The sequence below is a fragment of the Vanessa atalanta genome, chromosome 17 (genome assembly GCF_905147765.1).
Source record: "Vanessa atalanta chromosome 17, ilVanAtal1.2, whole genome shotgun sequence".
NCBI classification, from domain to species: Eukaryota; Metazoa; Arthropoda; class Insecta; order Lepidoptera; family Nymphalidae; genus Vanessa; species Vanessa atalanta.
The window spans coordinates 965,236-989,309 of record NC_061887.1 but is presented as its reverse complement, the minus strand read 5'-3'; positions in this window follow the sequence as shown (position 1 = coordinate 989,309).

Here is a 24,074-nt window from a genome sequence, read left to right as displayed (position 1 = left end):
TTGCCATCTGGTGACTCACGTGCTCGTCCTCCAAATATGTTCAAAAAAAATTTAAGAAGAATTAAAACAAGGGTTGCGATTTTTAATTAGATTTTTCTTAACATGAGTAACATAGGAGCGAAGTCCTAAAATTTTAACCTTTGATAAAGATTCATTTTTTGCAACTACTAGGCTTCTTATTATTTGTCCTTATATCACGTTCACCTTAAAATAGAACAGGTTTCACACTTTTTCTATACGAGAAAAAAATTCACAGCTAGTAAATTGTGATACGTTTACGAGGCTTTATGTTCGTGACAACCCTTAAGTCTATGAAAATGCGGGCCCGACCTTCCAACGAAATGTATTTATGTAGGCCTCATTGTTATTTATTGATCGTTGAAATATATATAAAAATTTTTTTTGTTGTTAAGGCAAAAGAGTAAAAAGTTATATGTAGTATCTATTTTTCTGGAAGCAATGGACTTCAGAACTATGCTTCGAACATAGTAGCTCCTATTCCATATATTAAGAGTAAGTCTGCCCTTACTCCTTTGGTCTTATAAAACGTAAGACTAAACGTAAGACGTAAGAACATTTCCCCTTGAGTTTTGACTGCTCTTTTAGGGTTGTAGGTATTTCATATCACCCACTACGGTGGGTAGGTACCACCCATTCATCAAATATTCTACCGACAAACAGAAATAGGTACTTAGTATTGATCACCACCACCTATAGAAGCTGGCATCTAATAATAAACATCCCATATGTACATACATCGCCAATGCATCATTGACCTTTGAAACTAAGACTCTTTAACCCTTATTACTGTACACCAGCTGAATCAGTCACGAAACAGGATAACTTAAAAATACTAAGTTTTGTTATCTCGATACAAATCCACACTCTTTTAGTAAAGATTCAACGGGATACAGAATGGGCCATGTCAGGTTTAGAGCAAAAGAGAAAAAAGCAACCGCTATTTAAATACGAAGTGAGCTAATAAACGCTTATATAAATGTACTATCACTGGCACTTGAAGCAAATACCAGTTCCTCTGAAATAGAGAATTGAGGTTTTGAAACTTTACGCGGAATTTCTAAGAAGACACTAACAAAGGAATCGTGGCATCTCGCGAAATACTCCAGGTTCGGCTGTGAAACCGCTTTTTTGGATTTATGCGTATATCGAATTGAATGTATCTTACATTGAGTCTATATAAATACTAATTAATTATGTTTTATCTGTGAAAAATCTAATAAAAATAACCAACGCATTCTTTATGACGTTCAATAAAAGGAAGGCTGGTAATTTTTTTTCCGAGAAAATTGGAATTTTAAACATGGAATCGGGACTAGCATAACAAGCTGCGAACTTAATTTCAGAGTCATTTTTTTGTATCAACGAGCATTGTGTTTACAATGGATACATTATAAATTGTTAATTGTATATATCTCATTATTGCAATAATTCTTATGCACAGCGATTTTTAATTTTGAATTCTGCCACATGAGTATGAATCTACCAACACTTATTGGACAGCGTGATGGAATAAGACCCACACATTTTCTTGAGCCGAGATGGCCCAGTGGCTAGAAAGCGTGCATCTTAACCGATGATATCGGGTTCAAGCCCAGGTAAGCACCACTGAATTTTCATGTGCTTAATTTGTGTTTATAATTCATTTCGTGCTCGGCGGTGAAGGACAACATCGTGAGGATACCTGCATGTTTAAATTTCAACGAAACTCTCCCACATATGTATCCTCCAGGCCGCATTGGAGCAGCGTGGTGTAATATGCTCCAAACCTTCTCCCCTATGGGAGAGTAGGCCTTAGCTCAGCAGTGGGAAATTTACAGGCTGTTAATGTAATGTAATGTTCATATATATGTCCTGCGTAGTTAGCTGGTTTCCAATAAGCCACCGTGATCGAAATCAATGAGAACGACATCATCATCAATGTTCTGACCCTGGATATATTTAACTCGTCTTGTTTGATGTTCTAAATTTAAAAATAACTTATCGTATAAGAATATATTACACATAATTTTATAAAAGCAAAAATGCAACACTTTTATGTATTTTCTTGAACTGCAACCCTTGTAAAACATCGGTCGCCGGCTTAAAGACTTTTACGAAGCTAATATTCTCGTGCATTGAAGCAGCTTATTGTCTGTACGTATTGTATTATTATTCCTTTCAACTTTTCTGGATCGTTTTACGCATTTATTACGTACTAGCTGTGTCCGCGACTACGTCCGCTTTTAAAATAATAAAAAAGTTACTTACTTAAAAGTTTTAAGAGAGAAAATAAATAAATACAACATAGATCCAGCCTTAATAAAAAATGCGTACAATTTTGGCAATCTCTTCCAGGCAACAAACAGTGTAAGTTAGGATAGCTCATAGAATATGCAGTTGGTGGTGGTGGTGGTGGTACTAATAAATAAATGTAAACATAGAATACACAAATTATATATCAATACATATATAATCTAAATACACACTATTTACAATAAGTAAGAATATATACGAGTCATTGTTGTAGCCTAAGTTACTCCTTATTACATCAGCTATATGCCCGTGAAAGTCCCGTCAATATCGGTCCAGCCGTTCCCGATATTAGCCGGAACAAACGGAAAGACAATATTTTGGTATATGTACCGTGTATACATACATATGCATTTAGTAAAAAGCGGTTATTTTAATATTACAAACAGACACTCCAATTTTATTGTATGTATGTATGTATTATATATAAAAGATTATTACATTATCTTGTATAAATTTTACTTTAAAAGCTTAAAGGATGTCTTTTAAGAAAATACATTCAACGTTCGTTTCAATAAAGTATACTGCATGCATTTATTTTTCTATTTTACTTGGTAGGGCTTTTTGCATGCCCGTCTAGGTGCCTTCCACTCATCTGATATTCTACCGCCAAACAGTATTTTTGTGTTTCGGTTTGAAGGGTGAGTGAGCCAGTGTAACTACAGGCACAATTGAACATCTTAGTTCTCAAGGTTGATGGCGCATTGGCGATTTCAGTAATGGTAATTAATACTTACAGCGCCATTATCTATGGCTGTTGGTGACCACTTACAATCAGGTGGCCCATTTGCTCGTCCGCCTACCTACATCATAATTACTCATGATGACCTCCGTGGTCGAGTAGTGTGTACACCGGTTTTCATGGGTACGCTCCTCCAAGGTCCCGGGTTCGATTCCCGGCCGAGTCGATGTAGACAAAGTTCATTACTTTTCTATGTCATCTTGAGTCTGGCTGTTAGTGGTACCGTCGTTACGTCTGATTTTCTATAACACAAGTGCTTTAGCTACTTACATTAGGATCAGAGTAATGTATGTGATGTTGTCCAATATTATAAAAAAAAATACATTTATTGTACATTTGTTTGTTTTCATATTTATTTATTGCCACCATTTCACGTCGTTATGATTTGTACATTTTATATGTAAATAATTAAGGCTCGCGTAATGTAAACTCCTCATTTATTTATTGTTTTCTTTAATAATAAATTTTTAATAATAATTTCATTAACCATCAATTTCGTTGTTTTATAAACACCGGCCATTCATTGTTTGCCATATATAATTTTAATTATTACTCGCATTCCATTACACGAACATTATTAAAATTATTCAATTAAGTCTTCACAAGAACTGTTATATCGTCATTTTAAAACTATCATCGGTTCTGGATTAAGAAACTTCATAGTTCATTTTCTAAAATACAATGTAAGAATTGATAACATTAAGTGCTTAAATGTATATAAATATGAATTAAAAATAGTTACTGTATAAATCTTGACCGCGGGGAATGGTCGCAATAACGCCAGCAGCATTTCCCCGTTGAATCGCAATTCCGATCCTCTGGGCTAAAAACGAACCAGCCCTCCTGTCGCCAGTGGAGGCAATAAGGCGAGATGTTATACTTTTTTAATACAATTAATGTATCATTTATCCTGCATATAAATCAACGTATTCAACACACGCATTTATGAATATATTTTTTTTTAAATATTAGATTTAAATTTACGAGTTGTTATAGCTGAAATTATTTGTGGAATGTTAACACAGAAGCGAACACCTTTCCCGAGGTAGAATTAATTGACTTTACGAAGAAGAAGACTTGTTGTTAGATGTTTTTCTTTATTTCTCATATTTATGCAATAATTTTCACTGTTCTATAAATATAAGAATATTATTAACTATATGAATTCAATTACTTCTTCTAGTTCATCTGTCTATTTTCGTCTTCTCTACTTTTTTTTAATCTAATTTGTTTATCAACCGACTTGCATCGATGGATTTTCGGATTTGATTTTTATTGATGTTTCCGTTATATTTTTATGGTATAGGTAGGCGGACGAGCATTTTGGCCACCTGATGGTAAGTGATCACCACCGCCCATAGGCAATGGCGCTATAAGAAATATTAAATTTAGATCGCCAATGCGCCACCAACCTTGGGAACGAAGATGTTATGTCCCTTGCGCATGTAGTTACACTGGCTCTCAACTCAACAATTCTAAAGACTGTTGTTTGGCGGTAGAATATCTGATGGGTGGGTGGTTCCTACCCAGACGGCCTTGCACAAAGCCCTACCACCAAGTAATGCGTAATGCGTTTTATGGATTAATTATTTATTACTACAGTCCACTTTTCTTATAAAACGATATTTATTATTGCTCATCCATACACCAATGTGGATGTTTACTTTATTTCATAAATAATGTAATTTCTCTTATCCCTTAAACTTCAATGTTACAGCTTTAAAATATTCTTTTACATCGACCACCGACTGGTGGGCAAAGATAAAATGTTTTAAAATAAACCTTAGCAGTTCTCGCTGAGAAACTTTCTGATTTTCATAAAAATACAATAGACGGCAAGCTGCCCGCTTTATGTACCGACTTGAGAAAACACCGCATAATGCTAACATCTGCACCTGACGTTGTCTGACTGTCCTTTGAATACGTAACGCCGTGCAGGGGTATGAATTATCTTTAGCTGAAGCCTTTTTTTAATTTTGTTGCGCTATTCGAGCTATTTTATAACGATACCGTATAAATCATATCGATGTGACGTCAGTGCAGAGGCAACGGCTGCTTATAATAGACTTTAAAAATAGTTACGGCGGCTTAATATCGTCTTGGTACTGGTATATTTTGAAATAATTATGTTTGTTTTGATTGAAGAGTTATGCGGATGTCACAGAACACGTGATGCAATTGGTTTAACTTGATAAAAATTGAGAAACAGCTTAAAAAAGTCCCACTCCCAGGTTATAGCTTCATTACCTTTTGAGAAGAAGACATGTGGCTTATTCAAGAGTACACCAAAACGGTTACGTATCTGGCGGATTTTGGTCTCGTAACCTCGTTGCAAAGCGAAGCAAGATGGCCCAGTGATTTACCTAAGATTTTAAGATGACTTCGGGTCAAACCCAGGCAGGCACCACTGATTTATCATGTGCTTAATTTGTGTTTATAATTCATCTGGTGTTCGGCGGTGAAGCAAAACATAGTGAGGAAAGCATGTGTCTAATTTCAACGAAATTCTGCCACATGTGTATTCCACCAACCCGCATTGGAGCAGCGTGGTAGAATATGCTCCAAACCTTCTCCTCAAAGGGAGAGGAGGTTTTGGCCCAGCAGTAGGAAATTTACAGGCTGCTAATGTATGTATGTATGTATGCAATGTCACCTCGTTGGTCTAGTGGTTATTCTGGGTTCAAACGCCAAGTCGGGTCGAAAATTATTATTTTTATTTTTGTTGAATAATTTTCAGTAGCAACCCAGTCTGGAAATTGGTCCGTCGAATCCGTTGGTTCTCTGAACTTTTTCCGGTCATGTCGGATTTTCGTACCATAGAAATATGAGATTTCTGGATGAGAGAATTGAAAATGTACCTGTATTTGTCAACAACAAAATGTCCTAAGTAGCTCGCTAGACTCCCTTGGGATTGCCTACCGTGGCCGAAATCGGTTAAGACGTTATATTAATTATAAATGCGAAAGTCTGTCTGTGATCTCTTAACGCTTTAACCACCTCAGCAATTTGGATAAAACTTGGCATGGGGATAGTTTGAGTCCCGGGAAAGGACATAGGTTACCTTTTTTCACCCTTTGAGGGGGTGAAATAGAGGTGACGTTTTGTGTGCTACAGTTTTATAAACTTTGCGTAGATGAAACCCCAGGATCAGCTAGTAAATACACAAAGTATGAAAATATTCCACAGCTGGGCTAAGGCCTCTTTTAATCATATATTCCATGAATCACTAGAGACGTGTCAGAAAAATAAATAGAATTGATCTTCATTTTATAACATTTATGATTTTGCTACTACATCTACTTTACTCTGGGGGATAATTGTGCGGACGCCGGAATAATTAAATTTTCCGCCATGTTGCAACCGTTTGATCGAATTTAAGCTTAAATATAGATTTATCTAAAGGTAACTATAGTACTCGTGGTTATATCAAATATGTTTATATTTCGACGACCTCCGTGGTCGAGTATTATGTGCACCGGTTTTCATGATGATGGGTACGACACTCCAAAATCCCGAGTTCGTTTCCCGGCCGAGTCGATATAGAAAAAGTTCATTAGTTTTCTATGTTATCTTGGGTCTGGCTGTGTGTGGTACCGTCGTTACGTCTGATTTTTCATAACAGTAGTGCTTTAGCTACTTACATTGGGATCAGAGTAATGTATATGATGTTATGTTGTCTTAGATTTTCGCGATTATTACACATTGAAATAAAACTAGTTTTTAACGGATTTAATCGCGTATATTAATTATTTTATTTTAACATCCCGACGTTTCGAGCACTTTGCAGTGTTCGTGGTCACGGGCAGACTAAGGTGACATTTGTCTGTTCGAATTAAAAAGAAATATTATTTACAACTACCGCCAACGATTTCTTAATTGGTATCTTGAGTAGCGTTCCGGTTGCACGCAGAAGGCACTAACTGTATCTTTAGGTCTTGCAGTCTGTTGGATTTGGGATTTTAAATTTTTAATAAGTGGATCCCAAGTGTTAGAAAGTCTCCAACCATCTTCTCTATTGAAGTTCGGATGTTTTTGAATTTCAATAGCCTCGCGTATCATTCTAGGAATGAATCTGTGTTCTCTAGCGAGGATCTGTGGTTTATCAAATCGAATAAAATGGTTAGGTTTATCCAGAGCATGTTCACAGACTGCAGACTTTGAAGAACGCCTATTTTTGACATCTCCTATATGTTCCTTGACCCTAGTACCGATACTTCTCTTTGTTTGGCCTATGTAAGATAAACCACACTCACATTCGAGTTTATATACTCCCTTATAATATATAACTTAAAATTAAAACAAATAAAAAAATTCGAAAAACTCAGCGGAGTAAAATCAAATTATAAGAATTTCAACAATGGCAACACCGGGGAAATTCAAAAACCTGCGCGTGCGTCACTTGTCAATCTGTCAAAACAAAGTTAAGATGAATCGACTATTGCGGTATTAAATAAAGGATTAAACTTTGCACCGGCTCCATCCACAATACCGTTTGAAGACATTATTTGCAATGTGGAGGAGTGTCTTTTCAAAAATAACATCACAAAGGAAGACTCGGAAGCTATTCGACAGGACATTTCGAGTGTTTTACGTCGAAGCCGGCCACCGAAAAGAAACCTTACTCGTGATGAATCTAAGTCATATTTGGCTTCTTTTAAGATTATCAATTGTGTAAGTAGTGGGGACGACAATAGCCCAAGGGATCAGGATCGACCCTGCGACTTTTTACATCGCTAGGCCCGTAAACCATTGCGCTATTGACCCCTTTTAAATTATGTCTTTGAGTAATACGATTCCGCAGATATTTTTAACTCGGTCTATTAATGAATCGTATGTTTTAAAAACATTGAAATTATGGTGATAAATTTTCATGATGTAAGGACTTTGTGCAAGCCTGTCTGGGTAGGTACCTCCCACTCATTAGATATTTTACCGCCAAACAACAACAAGAAAAACACAAACAAAACGAAGGTTAGGAACATATTCCACCACGCTGCTCCAATGCGGCTTAGTGGATTCACATGTGGCAGAATTTCGTTGAATTTAGACATACGCAGGGATCCTCATGATCGTCTAGCACGATATGGATCATAAACACATATCAAGCACATTAAAATTCAGTAGTGGTTGTCTGGGTTCGAACCCGCAATCATCAGTTGTACGCGTTCCAAACACTAAGCCATCTCGGCTTAACCCACGCGTACGCAAAAATAAAAATACAGAATTATTTTTGTCGGCAGCTCCTGTTAAACCAGACTCAATATTATAATTTTTAAATTTAAATGTAAATGTTGAAAAATCTACGTACTATGAAAACGGGAACATCTTATTTTCGATACGTTAGACAGAGACAGGCAGTCTGTCTTGCTCTAACAGCTGCGTGAGGGTATGTTAAGTGGCCACTCATCCCGGCTATTGTGTCCTCCTCGACTAGACTCCTTTAACCAGTAGTATTTTTCTTAGAGCTCTGTTTACAAAGGAACCCTTTAAACGTTTATCTCACCGAGTATGCTCTTTTATTTTAAAAGAATTTAAACATTTGATATTTTATTAAAGTTTTTTGATAGTAATCTTCTATATGAACTTCTACATCATATATCTGTTTTACAAATATCTGTTTCCTTATTAAACTACACTTTTACTTGTACCATATTATATGTAAATCTCGCTATAAGCTGCTCGTCCCGACTTCGCTCGGTTGTATTACAGATTCTGTCATTCATGATTGTTGCGAAACTAACCGTTTACAGAGCACACGTAAATAAAGCTCTCAAAAAAAAATTACCCCATTTTTTCAACGTTTTTCATCAATACTCCGCTCCTATTGGTCGAAGCGATTAATAGGTTCACATGGAAAGAATTTTCAAATCGGACCAACGGTTTCTGAGATTAGCTCGTTCTACCAAACTAAAACAAACTCTTTAACTTTATAATGTTAGTACAAATACATTCATTTTAAAATTATGGAAATGATAGAAATGTTTCCTATGACATTGTCAATATTACAACAAATGAAATATTGAATCATAAGATAAGTCTTTCAGGATAGTGACAGAGACAAAACATTTAGCACAAACCCCTCTCATAAGAAAATCGCCCTAAAAATCGAGAGCATAATGCAAACATTACAGTTACTCCACATGCTATGTTGCATACACTTACGATATCATCAAACATTAAAATATTTTTTATTTTTGTATATAAAGGGGCGCGGTTACTTTGGTTGTTGATTTGGATAATTAATGAATCGAGTAGCTGGCAATAATGTTTGACGGCTGATTTACTTTTAAGAGCAGGTCACCCCGAATGGATTTGTAAGTGTCATGGCAACGCGAGTCGTTATGTTTGACAAGCGCCTCGAATGCGATGGTTGCTTGCAAACCCATTTGCTCTTAATCGAGATCAATTATTATATTCACATCTCCATTTCACGCCTACATAGTCTTCCAAATGTCGGATCAATCCCCGAACCCAACTGTTCGGCATCCTGCTTCTCCGACATATATATTTATAACTACCAGAATCTTCGGTCAGTAGTTGTACTGGCTCACTCACTCTGCATACGAAAATATAATAAAACTTAATATTGCTGTTTGGTAATAGAATAAGCGAAAAGCGATTGGGACCTACCCAGGAGTATTTGTACAAAATCCTTCCACAAAGTTATATAAATACCAATAGTTGTAATAATTTCTTCAATTTCTTCTTTTTTCTTTAAAGAGTATTTATTACATTTAACAATCATATGTTTAATTTTTTTTTTAAATAAATGCGTCATCATATTTTTCTAAGTTAATCAACTTAGTTATTTGTTCTAAGAATATTCTAAGGATTAAAAATACATTGCTATGAATTTTTATTATCAACGAGTTTCCAAGTCGAGTAAACGTTGAAATAAATAATTAAAATAAATTCAAGTTTTATTATAATTTTCCGCCGACATTCCAAATGGAATTACTTTTATTCATTAAAACTTAACCAACATGATTAATTAATTAAAAAACGGGATGGCTTAGTATCAAGTAAACTTGAATTTACAAAGAAATCTCTGAGAGTTTAATTTCAAGGTTTTTTGGGAGCAACGTTGATAACGTTTCAAAGCGTAACTTTTCAGCTTCACGTACTATTTCAGTTGCATTTTCAGACTCCGCTTTGGTCTGAGTAATTACTGAGATAATTAATTAAGTTACAAATATAGGCGATATTGTGAAAGGTAGCCAAGAGTAGTATAATAATAGGTGTTCTAAGCAGAATTCGACCACGTCCATTATTTTTCTGACCCAGTATTTGAACCTAGGACCTTCGAATCTTAAACCTAATAACCGAGCCACTAGACCAAGGGGATGATGATCAAAGTACCCAAAGAGTTTAATGTATTATATTATTGACGACCTCCGTGGTCGAGTAGTGTGTACACCGGTTTTCATGGGTACGCCACTCCGAGGTCCCGGGTTCGATTCCCGGCCGAGCCGATGTAGAAAAAAAATTCATTAGTTTTCTACGTTGTCTTGGGTCTGGGTGTTTTTGGTACCGTCGTTACTTCTGATTTCCATAACACAAGTGCTTTAGCTACTTACATTGGGATCAGAGTAATGTATGTGATGTTGTTCAATATTTATATTTATATTTATTTATTTTATTTATATTTCTATACAGTTACACTAACTTATTTAACTATTTTGAAACTTAAACTTTGCCCTTAATATGCTTACAAAAAGCCCTACCACGAAGAAGAGTATTGTATTGATCTAAAATTCAAATGTATATTACGAGTATACTCATAAATAAGTGGAAATCTAATTTTTTTGATTTATTTTAATAATTTTTCTATAATAAAACCTTTTATTGAATTTAATACTTACTAAACTTTTATGAATTTGACAAAATTTTACCTCGTAATTGAGTTTGTCTTCTATCAAGAATTGAGTTTTACAAACTTAATTTTTTTTTGCATTTCACCCAGCCTGAGCACATTTAACTCAGTGGTTTAAGTTTATGAATGTTAACTGAATATTGCAGGTTGAAACTCTGGCAGTGGCCACTGAGTTTTCTTTTGCTTACAAGTATTGCTGTATGTTTGAGGTGCCTTCTTAGGTCGTGCTCCAAAAGCTTACTAACGTTTTAAGGATTATATAAATTATTTTTTAATCTGGTTGACAGCAAAAACATTATTTATAATTTATAGGTGAACTGACAAATGGGCCACCTAATGGTAAGTTGTCACCCCCTCCCATAGAAATCGGCTATTTAAAAAATTAAATTTCACAAATGCCCCATTAACTTTGGGAGCTAATATGCCAGTCCTTTGTGTCTGCAATCAGACTGACTCATTCACTCTTAAAACCAGACACAACAATACTATAACAGCTATTCGTGGGAAATATAGGTGGTGTTACCAACTTCGATGGAATTGCACAAAGCATAATATAATTCGATACAATTAACAAACTGTTTTAGACCTCCTAAATCAATTTGTTAATTTGAAGTGTACAATGACAATTAGGCAGAATAAATTAGTAAACTATATCGCCCATGATTTGATTACCGTCAACATGAACTGAGTCAATTTCGACCACGACTCAATATTTAACGTTTCGCACAGATCCATCACTCAAAGCCGACCGAGACAACTGCCAATAAGTCAAAGATACTCAGCTGAAAGCATCCACCTTGTTTGTTTAAAACAAACATTTGGTCCAAATATTTGTCACAAACACTTGCATGAACGGACCCTTTGAATATAACCAACTAAACTAAACGTCTTCACAAACGATAAGATTATGACTAATAAGGTAGGAAGTGCATACAATGGCCAGTTCTGTAGCTAAGACCATGCTAATTGTCAACAAGTAAATTCTCCTTATGGAATATTGGCCACGTATGGAATCGCGGCCAATCTCATGGACTGTCTAGATGGCCCAGTGGTTAGAACGCATGCATCTTAACCGATGATTTCGGGTTCAAACCCAGGCTAGCACCACTGAATTTTCATGTGCTTAATTTGTGTTTATAATTCATCTCGAGCTCGGCGATGAAGGAAAACATCGTGAGGAACCTGCATGTGTCTAATTACAACGAAATTCTGCCACATGGAGCAGCGTGGTGGAATATGCTCCAAAACCTTCTCGTCAAAGGCCTTAGCCCAGCAGTGGGATATTTACAGACTGTTAATGTAATGTAAAAAAAATCTAGATACACTAGACACACTAGATGTATTAAACTGCGCAAACACAGTTTCCCTCATACAATTCGATGGGACGATAATTTAATAAGGCACAAGGGACATAAAATCTTAGTTCCCAAGGTTGGCGATGCATCAACGATGCAAGAAATGTTTGGGCGATGATGCTCACAAGGCAACAGGTGGCAAATTGCCAAACTGCATAGGAGACAAGAGTGACCACTTACCACTAAGGCATTGGTGACCACTAACCATCAGTGACAACAGAATAATTGATAATAATACTGTTGTGAACTCAAACTGACTAATTACGTAAAATTGTTAGGTTAAATATTGTGTATGTTTAGTACTTAAACTTGAGTTCTAGAAGAAAAAATTATAAAGATCTGACGTGCCAATGTTATTTGACAGAAGATATATGTATATGACAACGTAGGATATCATGTTATCAGCGTATTGGATATACGCCTTCTTGAGGTACGTAGAGAAGTATCAAATCACGTAGGGGTCACCGTTCATGCCTGGTGTGTATTACATAAAGGAATGTACATACGGAATATATGTATATATATAAGGCTATCCATATACATATATCATACGTATATATGTATATTAAGAGACGAGAGTAGAGTCAGTCATTTAAGCGTAGAGTTAACTCACCTAGAGCGTCACTCAGAGCAATTTTGATAATTACAATTTCTAAATTGCCTCAATTCAAAAGAAATAAATAAAGTTTGTTATATTATGAAGCATTGTTTTTGATAAAATCAGATCATAACGAAATAAAATATTATCTCATAATGTTTGCCGATTTTTCTATTCCGAAGCACACCTTTATCAAAGGACTATTCGTTTACAACCGTATACAGTTTACAAAGGGCGGACGTAACAACGTTAGGATAGGGGACTGACCCCAATGTTTGTACCATTAGGCTGAGCCAGAGATAGTATTGCTTACGGACAAATTGTGGGCTATTACTCACCGTGTTTTGCAAATAAAATAATATACATTTATTTTATATAAATTATTTATAATGGAATATTAAATATTTTTAGACATTGCCGTTGTCATAAAAATAATAATAGTAATAAATTTAAAATTTAAGAATATTGACTTTATTTATGATGATGTTTTATCCCATCAAAAACATAAATGTAAAAATGAGAGCCAAGTTAAATATTATGATATATACCTTGGTTGTTGTCTTCAACGACAAAAAAAGTGAGATCTAAATTTGTGCCAAGTTAAATAGTCCTTTCTGAAATTTATTTATAACTACATAAAATATCAATTTATTATTCTAAACACAAACTACAATTTGTGTTTATAAACATATAAGAACTAGCCAAGTCAGACCTTAGGCAACAATATATTACCCCAAGTTATAAGAAGAAATGATATTTTATGTAGTTATAAATAAATTTCAGAAAGGACTATTTAACTTGGCACAAATTTAGATCTCACTTCTTTTGTCGTTGAAGACAACAACCAAGGTATATATCATAATATTTAACTTGGCTCTCATTTTTACATTTATGTTTTTGATGGGATATCACTACTTTTTGTATATAAATTATTACTAGGTACTTATTAATAACAAATTTAATAACAAATGGTTTTTGTTAAGCCATTCTATTTTCTTATGTTTACGGGGTATAATTGTCTTTTTTTGATACGTTCTTATTTTTCTTGTAGGTACCTCTTAAATGTTCGAGTGAATTGCCCATTCAGTGTCCGGATATTTTTTACGCGTTTTCTGTTTATACTTAATTTGCCCAAGTAGGGGTGGTATAATGTGCGCAGACGGTTGTACTCTACAATAGAGCTCTCTTGTGTCTTGATTTGACTTGGACCTAAATTGATAAGATGTTCTCCATCTAAGTTTTTAACTCTAGAGAGGCCAACGTAAGCCTGCTCTTTACTTAATATAGAGGAGCCTATGTCGAAAAGAGCACCTCCAAGGCGAAGGCCTTGTGATTTGTGTATAGTAGTAGAATATACTAAGCAAATAGAGAATGGTTTCCTTTGAACATATATGTACATTACTTAATATCTGTAACTTGGTTTGGCTTTTAGTTAGCAAATTAAATTATGTTTAAATTGAATTGTTATTTTACGTGCGCTATTGCTGTTGTCGACGTCCTCAATGTACTTTCTCTATTTTTCCATTGGACCCATTCACCAGTCCTTTGCTGACATCAGCATGATCGCTCGATACTGTTCTTCCAAGCAATAAGGATCCCCACTTGTAGCGCTAGAGTACAAACTTAAATCATTCCTGTTACAATATACATACTCTACTACAGTCTCACGAAACTTATTTTATTGTTGTATACTAGTAAACTCAAACAAAAAATATGCAGTCGAATAGACTAGGCAGCTTCCATCGGATGGCATTGAAATAATTCTTATGAGCGCGGTTGCCACTCGCTTAGACACGTCCGCGTTAAGGTTTAATCGCAACGCTTCTATCCCGCTGCTTCGGCGTCACGTCGCGCTCTGTGTACCGAAATGCCTATTTTTTTTTTTAAAGTATATATATAGATTTTGCACCATTGATGTGCGCTAAATGCTAGTTAATAACGTAATAAATACCAAAGTCGGCTATACTAATAAGTAATTAAACGGAAATATTTGGATTTAAAAAACTTAAAGGTGGTATTCAACTTGTTATATATTCACGTGAAGACCTTAAAATCTACATTAAGACCGGCTGTTATAAGTTTTGATTGCTGGTTCTTACATCATTTTTTTTATTACAGTTATTACAGGAACTAAGTATATAAGTGTTCCTATAGACCCAATAAAATGAAAAATTATAATAAAATGATAAAAAATTACCAGTTTCAGATTTTTTCCTTTATATTGGCCTAATTGTCTACCTGCATGCCAAATTTCAACTTTCTAGGTCACCTGGAAGTAGGTTATAGTTTTGATCTATAGGTCAGTCAGTGATAAAAATGACGATTTTTAGACGTTAATATCTAAATAACCATTTGAGATGCGTTTATGAAATTTCGAAAACATATGTATCTCGCAAGTCTCAATATATGAGCCAAATTTGACACATTTATGTCAAATAGTTTTTGAGTTATGAGGAGGTCAAAAGTGGCTCCAAATGGTTCGTGTAATATTACACACGGTGCTGCACGCCAGTTCTGTTACTAGAACTTGGCTGACACGCTACCGCGTGTCTAGATATTGTCCGGACGCCTTTTGACATTTTTTATGAGCAGGCGTTACTGTGACTGAATAAACTGATTATCTGTAAGTCATGATATGCCCTCTCGAACATTTTTATTACCACACTGATTTATGAATATTTCACACAAAGTTAATTTTTATCTCGGCTAGCGGTACTATACGTGTGTGTTACGTGTACTCGCTGATCGATCACGACACGTATAATAGAACAAATATGATGTCATGATACTTGCATCAATTGCTTATACACATACATGACGAATCGCGCAAATCACGTACAGCCTAAGAAATGAATTACTACCAAACTTAAACTTCACACAAAGGCCAGAGTCATTGTCAGTTCTCTTGGTTGGGTAAGTTTTCATTGACGGTGGCAATCACTTAATCAGGTAACCGTCTGCTCGTTTACTCACAACGCTCTCCCAAATCTAGAAATAAAATATTCGGTCACACAAAGCGATTTCACGAGTCGAAGTGTTGCGTCCATCCTCCATAGACGTTAGCTCTATAAGAAATTTTAACTATTCTTTACATCGCCAATGCGATACCAACCTTCCAAAGGTTGGTAGCATTGGCGATGTGCGATGGCGATGGCGCTAAGATGTTATGTCCCTCATGCCTGCACTACATCACCAATTATGAAATAAGGTGTAATAACCTTTACCTTTAATTTACAATTAATAATAATAATAATTTATTAAATCGTAAACTTTAACTTTACAAGTATTCTATCCCCGAGCAGAAAAAACATTTATTTAATATAGCAACTGGATTGTTTGCAAATAAACTAAATACTGACGTTGCTGTAGTCAGATTATTTTTAATACTGCACATGCCTTCGTTCGTATAAGGAATAATTGTCGCTGTGAAATATTTTACTCGGGAAATTTCAAAACGTCCTAAGCTTGGATTAATTACTGAGCTCAGAGGGTTGGATTTTGGTTTGATAAAAAAAATATGCAAAAATAATCAAAATATCACAAATAAATATCAACTGCGTTGTTTGTTTAAAGTAAGTATTTATATCTAAATCAGAACATATACCAGTGAGTGAAACGTTTTATTTACTTTCAAGTATTAAATATGTAGAGCTTAATCGTTTCGGGGATATTTGTAATTGAAAATTTAGGTTTAAAATCAAGTATGATCTCAACAAAGAAACCTTTCGTTTGGGAGGTCGAATAACGTTCTAAAGTTAAAAAATATTTTTAATTTCCTATCTGTTAATTGAAATGTCAATTTGGCCGAAATTCAACCTACAAAGTAAGCCTTCTTTATATATACATCTGTGATACGAAAAATTCCATATTTTTAGCCAGTGACTTTTGAGAAAATACTCTGTATCGAAAACGGACACGAGAGCGACCCTGTAAGGATGCGATTTTTTTTCATTGAATGTACGAAAACCTGAAAAAAACCGATCTGAGGTTTGTTTGATGCTAGCTATTTCACTAACAAGGCAGACCTTTGATCTTTGTCTATATTAATAAATAAAATAACGTTTTTGTTTTTAATTTCTAACTCAAAAATCAAAGTCAAAAAACTTTATTCAATATAGAAGTGTTTACACTTACTTATTTATAGTCAAAAATCTACCACCGATACGGAATTTAACACCTCGGACCTGAGAAGAACCGGCGAAAGAATATCAGCGGGATATATGTATTTTTATATACAATAATAAATATATTTTTGTTATTTGAAACAGTCTGGAGGCGATCATCTCATTCCCAAGGTATGCGGTCAACTAAAAAGTCATTAGTTTTGTAATATCCTTTAGCACAAAAACGCTCTTTAACGATACTTTTGAATTTTATAATTGAATAATTTTGAACGTTTTCTCGGATCCTGTTGTAAAAACGTAACATTGCCCCAAAAAAGTGTTACTAACCCTGTGTAATCGGGTACTCGGACACAAGTTTATTCTTGTTAATAGTATTAATGGTAAAAAAAGTACTAAATCAATAAATACCAACAATGCAGCACGTTTCGAAGAAGGTTTTAATTTATAATATTAGTATGCAAAAAGCTCCTGTTCGCAATTTCAATCGCTTTTTTTCTTCTTGTATTACTTAAATAACAATCAACAATAATAATTAATCAACAATAAAAATGAAACAATCATTTTAAGAATATAAATCAAATTATATTCCGCTATTCAAAGTTTTAAATTAATTACTTATAAAACCCTGATTGTAAAAGCTTTCGAGAAATAGAGACAAAAATTCTAAAAACTACTAAATAATATCGATAAAAACGACATAAAAATAACGCAAGCAGAAAAACCAGTGGCAATACAATATAACTGTAATCTTAATAGTTATTAACGTCATTACCGAGGGAATTACTTCTCATTTGTGTAATGATCCTACACTTATCGAGTGTTATCCTCTCGTATTTGGGTTCCGTACAATTATATGCAAAACCATATCAGATAATTTTTTTTTTGTAAAACGGGAATTTAATTATACGGGAAAAAAAGCAATCCATTTAAAATCTATCATCTTTTTCACATTATGTAAAAATGTATCTCGCGGATTTAAATGCGTTCATTTCAAATGAAATCAAATCAAAATTCTTTATTCATGTAGGCTCATGTATATTTGTTTTGTCATGTATTGAATTAAAATTAAAGCTACTGGTACGGAATGTAGATTCTACCGAGAAGAGCCAGCAAAGTCAAGTCCACGCTTTTTTATTATTGTTATAATCTTCTATTGTAATAGTGGCGTAGCTATCGTAGGGCCAGGTGGTGCAGTGCACCAGGGCCCCGGAGCTCAGGGGCCGTCTAACCTAAGCTTTGAAAACTTCTGAAGCTAGAAAACTTCGACTCTACTCACAAGAGTTTCTTTTCCTATCTATAATTTTAAAGAGCAATATATGTAAGTTAGAGAGGGGGTAGAAAGAAGGGGTGAGGGCCCGATTCGTTTCCTATGCACCGGTGCCCTTGTCCACCTAGCAATGCCACTGATTGTCTTTGTTTACTACGTAAATTAACAGTCTTCTCGTTGTGACCTAACGTTGTAACGTTGACCAGCACTTGCAGTTCTGCGAAGGACGGTGACGACAACTTTTCGCAGAAGTATCTCTGTATGTTTTACTATGTTATAAATTAATGTATGATTTAATTAGTCTAACTAAAAAACTCTTCTAATTCTGAGTTCTGATTAAACTTCTTCTGTATGAATAAAAATAAATCTTTATATTTAACCATTCATCCGATTATAAGGATAGGTAGGTGGACAGGAAAATTGGCCACATGATGGTAAGTGATCACCACCGCCACCAAAAACATTGGCGCTATAAGAAATATTAACCATACCTTCATATTCAATGCCACCAACTGGCTCACTCGGGATACTTGTATTGGTGTTTTGGTATTTGTGGTGAAATATATGTTGAGAGGGTAGCACACCTACCCAGACGGGTTTCTACAAAGCCTTGCCACCAAGTAAATGAGAAACTGAAAAGATTCCTATACCAAATAAACAAGAATTTCTCTTGGTATATTTGTCTTTCAATATAAACATTCTGTTGTAATTAATAAAAAAGATTGTACTCGGTGTACTGAAATGTCAACCTATAATAAAATTGAACGTAACCGAACGAATCGCTTAAAATTTTAATTCCATACAATTGAACTGAACCCACCGATTCAATAAATGTCAATTCGCTTCTGATGGAAGAAATATTGGCTCTACTAAGCACTTATATAATTGAGACCAATTAAATCTCTCCCATTGGTATAATCCAGGAATATGAGGATCTTCGAACTCACAACCTTTGCTGCTTTTAACTGATGTCAAAGTTAAGTATAATTTATTTATTACTCTCATTACCTTCTGGTCTTGGTCCATCTTGGTCTGGCTGGCCAGGAGACCTCCTAAGAATGACCATTTTACCATAACCTATACGCTTACTTACAGCCATACATGGTCTTAAACCTTTACAAGTATGTTCGAGCAAATAACTCCTTGTATAATAATCAAGATAATTCAAAGAAAACTTTTTACATGTTTACGTTTTTGATATGCTTTAAAAGATTAATTTAATCAAAATTTTTAATATGTTATATTGTACTGATATTTTATTAAACTTTTATGCGTGCATAAATTACGATGCCGTCTTAAGAATTGCTGTACGTGAATAACTTAAAGATGTTCCTGATCAAACTATACTTGTTGACTTCCAGGCAAGATATATTACATACACGTATAATGGTATTTAACTAACATGACTGATTTTTAAACGTTGAAAAAGGGTAACTACTGACTTTTTTGGCGGTTCTTCTCGGTAGAATCTACATTCCGAACTGGTGGTAACATCACTTAATATAGTTTGTTAAATGACTTGTAAAAGCCTACTTGAATAAAGTATATTTTGATTTGATTTGAAACTAAAAATCGTTTAATATTTTCTAAACGTACTTATTAAACACACCCGACACTATAAAATTGAATGACCGCATTTTAATCTCTGGGAAAAGTAAAATGTAAGGAAATATACCTAAAGTTTAATTTGTATTTTCTAAATTTATTAACAGACAAATTTTAATTTCTTAATGGAATGAGAGCAAAAAAAAATCAATAATTATGACTTATCAATAAGCTAAGCGAATATATTAGGAGATTTTCTTGTTTTAAAATTAAAATATACTACTGAACCCTTTGAGGAAAAAGACACACTAGCTGACTGTATTCTTATTAGGTCATTTTCAGAGATAGCATCCGCTTTTATTTTGAATAGCCTGATAGCCAGACATTTTTGCCGAGTTTTTAATCTTAATTACAATATTCATTGAAACCATCCGTTTAATAAATGCAATTTCATTTGACTTTTTTATAAATTTCTGGTAAGCTTCCTCGTTGGTCTTATTACTAGTTTGCATGGTACATAAGCTCAGATGGTCGAGTCTCAGGTAGAAAATGATAAGTAATCCTCGTAAAAGTCAGGAGTTGAGAGATAAGTGGTTTATGCTCCTTTGCTTAAGTAAAAATATGTTAACGTACTGTTCATGTCGAAAGATTAATATTTACTTTTGATTTTGTATTCGCTTCTGTTGCTTCACTTTAATGTTCCGTGCGCTCCATCTCCTTAAATGTTATAATCTGAGATTTCCTTCTCATTGTAAAACTGTCATAGTATATTTTTTCAGCTGGGGGCTTATTATAATATTGCATATTTTAATATTGACGATTCAAAAACGCTTCGTTGTGAAGTTTACTTGAATAAACTTGATTTGATTTGATTTTTTTTTACATGTGTATCCTCAAACCCGCATTGGAGCAGCATGGTGAAATATACTCCAAACCTTCTCCTCAAAGTGAGAGGAGGCCCAGAGTACTCAAACTAATATACTAACATCATAAAATACACTAATTCTGACATTTTAAATGTATTTCCAAAAATGTAAGAGGTTTGCGTCCTATATTGGATTGTTTCCTATTTAGACACAACAGAAATACAAAGTGCTGCTTCTATCTAATAAGCATCTACTTACAAAGCCAAATTCACTCGGAATTTTTAGTAAAATTTTCTCAAACAGCACTATTACAGGGAGAATGGATCGCTGGAATTTAATAGTGTTATTGTGATGTCTGCGCGCAAGATTATTTCCTACAAAATTCTCCACTTGAATACTATCTGAATATTATACGCGCTCACATTTGAGATATTCCGGCGGAATTTCTAACTAAAATTCTATTTAAAAATAGCTTTGATCGAATCGTTTCATGCATGTATTTATTTTATTTCGAAATAGAAAATGTATTTCAGTTTTCAGTTAAACCCGTTTCATTATATTCATCCAAGTGTGTGAATACTTATTCAATTATCAGTATTGTGACTGATTGTAGTATTGTTATCAAAATATGTTTACACATAAAAATAAAACACAAATAATTTATTATTAGTGAAAATAAAAGTGCTCTTAGTAAGCACATATTAAGTAGGTATATTCATTTTATATATCTGTTATTATTAATTATAAAAATAACGTGTTAAGCTCCGGAATTTTAACGGGGTTTTGTTCGTATTCATGCCATACTCAGTGGTGATGATTTCATAAGGGAAAACACCCATCACCATCCTGTATTTAAGCAGCGAGCCAACGCCTTCTCCTCAAAAGTAGCCCAATCGTATAATATTCACAGTCTGATATTTTTACAAATACTAATTTTATTAGGATGTTCCTTCTGTAATTTTTATTACCCCGGAGCTAGGAGTTGATGGTAACAGATTCCTGTGCCAAGACAATCAAGCCCTATGCCTACGCTCTTCATAGACGTGACGGATTACCGCACCATCTAAATCCGATAGTGAAGTGAGGATGTTTCAGTCGCCATGACTGATTTTAGCCATAGTAACCAATCTGGAAGACGCAGGATATTATAGTGCAAAAATATGTGTGCTAGTGACAAAGAACTAAAGACACAAGTGCACTGTGTCTTTACCATAATTCTCATTATCTGTTAGAGTGGCAAACGCCACACGACAAGAGAGAATTCTATCACAGGATTGACAGTCTTGCGTGTTATCTAAGGCACAGAACTATTTACACTTTCAACTTCCAGACACTGGGCTATTATTGAGAATTTTTAACAGGAAATCCTATGAATGTTTTAACGACCCGACATAGAGTTTTTACCCAGGACCTCGTTATTTGCAGCCACTAGATCAACGAGGATGTTGAGGCAGATATTGGACCTGTTTTTTTTTTGTACCTGTTTTTACGAACATACTTGTGCACTTTAAAAGTTGCTTTGTAGTGTATACGTTATAGCTAATCTCCGTTGGAAAGCGCAGTCGTGGCCGAGTTTTGGTCAAGAGGGCTTAGTCGTCTATCTGACATAAACAGTCGCAGTAGAGTTCTTTAAAATAACGACATACGGTGTACGAATATAACCATCTCATTTAACGTATTCAAAATTTACCAAGCGTACTATTTTACTTCAGATATGTGTAAGCAAGTAAATGCTTAACGGGATAAGCTTTTAATTGCAAGTGTTTATTTAGGTGGTATTAAAGTATTACTTAATACTTAAAGCAGTGGAAGAAAAAAGATTTTCAATGATGAATTAATTGTATGATTTTATAGGTAAAGTTATAATAAATTAAATATACCTCTTATCTTTTGAAGAGAAGGTGTGAGATTATTCTGCCAGGCTGATTTATTGTGGGTTACTGGATACACTTGTAGCAGACTTGCATTCAACATAAGCAGGTTTCCTCACGATGTTTGCCTTCACCGCCGAAGTCAAACTAAGCAAATGAAAATGCATTTGTGCTCACAATTGAACCCGCAATATTTACATATTCTATAAGCTTATTTTTAAGAGGCTTCGTGCAATTAAATACAAGGAAAATTACTAACATAATTAATTACTCGTATTTGTTACTTGATCCTTAAAGCTATTATAACTGGAACCTATGTTCTAATTATCAGAAGTAATTTGAACCTTATTGATAAAAGAACAATGTCTAGAATCATTATCTCATTTTTATTTTTATTATATTATTTACTTTTAAATTGAATGATAATATTTGTTTGTAGTGTAATTTCAGTAGTTCGGGATGGCAAGATAAAATTATGTTGTACAATGATGTTTCAATCTCTCTCTATATTTTTACAATGATCCACAATCATTCAATGGTTTTCCTTATGACAGCTCAGTCACTTTTAAAATAAGAAATAGTGTTACATGCCAGTATTAAATGTTATTCCATATAAAATAATATTTACTAAAGTTGTACAAATTATTGATCAATTAATTACAATAATAATTGTATATATTTATAATATGATATGTGATATTATTAATGACATAATTAATTATGATATCCTATGACGTAGCTCCGTATTGGAGGCTAGGGCTAGTCTCTATATTTATTTTATATGTAAAAAGGTAGATAGGAGGTTTATAGTCGTGACGATTCAGGCTATTGTTCTCGCATCATGCGTATGCGTCGCGAATCGCCATTCTTCGGGAATCAGTCGATCCACAACGTACAAACATCGAACCTGTGTCGCTCTCCCGCCGCTCGCTTATCGCATAGTGCAATAATTCGTAACGATATTTAGAACTATTTACTATCATTTTTTATTTTCTAACTCTTGTGAGGGTAGTTTTTATTGAGCCAATATATATTTTCATTTAATCTAAATATCGAACTTATAATTTCATTGCCTATTACTCATCTTCCCCCAAAAATGTTTTAAAATACTTCATTAGCCGAAGTTTTACTTTCACTAGCGACATGAGTACTCGTTCTTTTTCGTTAACGTTAAAAATTCCTGACAAGTTTCTTGTCTTTAGTTTTATTGAACACAGTTATTATTACTGCAATCTACATTATATTGGATAACTTTAAATAAAAAATAGCTATTACGCACTGTGAATAAAAAATAATTTAATAAATGTCTAACCTCGTAGTAATTGGTTACAAATGCTACGCCAATCGCTACGAAACTGCTACGAAGTAATTTCGTAGCATCTATAACTTTATGTTATGCTAATAGCTAACTTGAACGCTTAGAATCACAATATGATCGACACAATTATAATAACAACATTATGGTGAGGCCGACTAGAAGTTTCAACCAAGTAACTTAAAAACTACACAATAATCAACAAGGC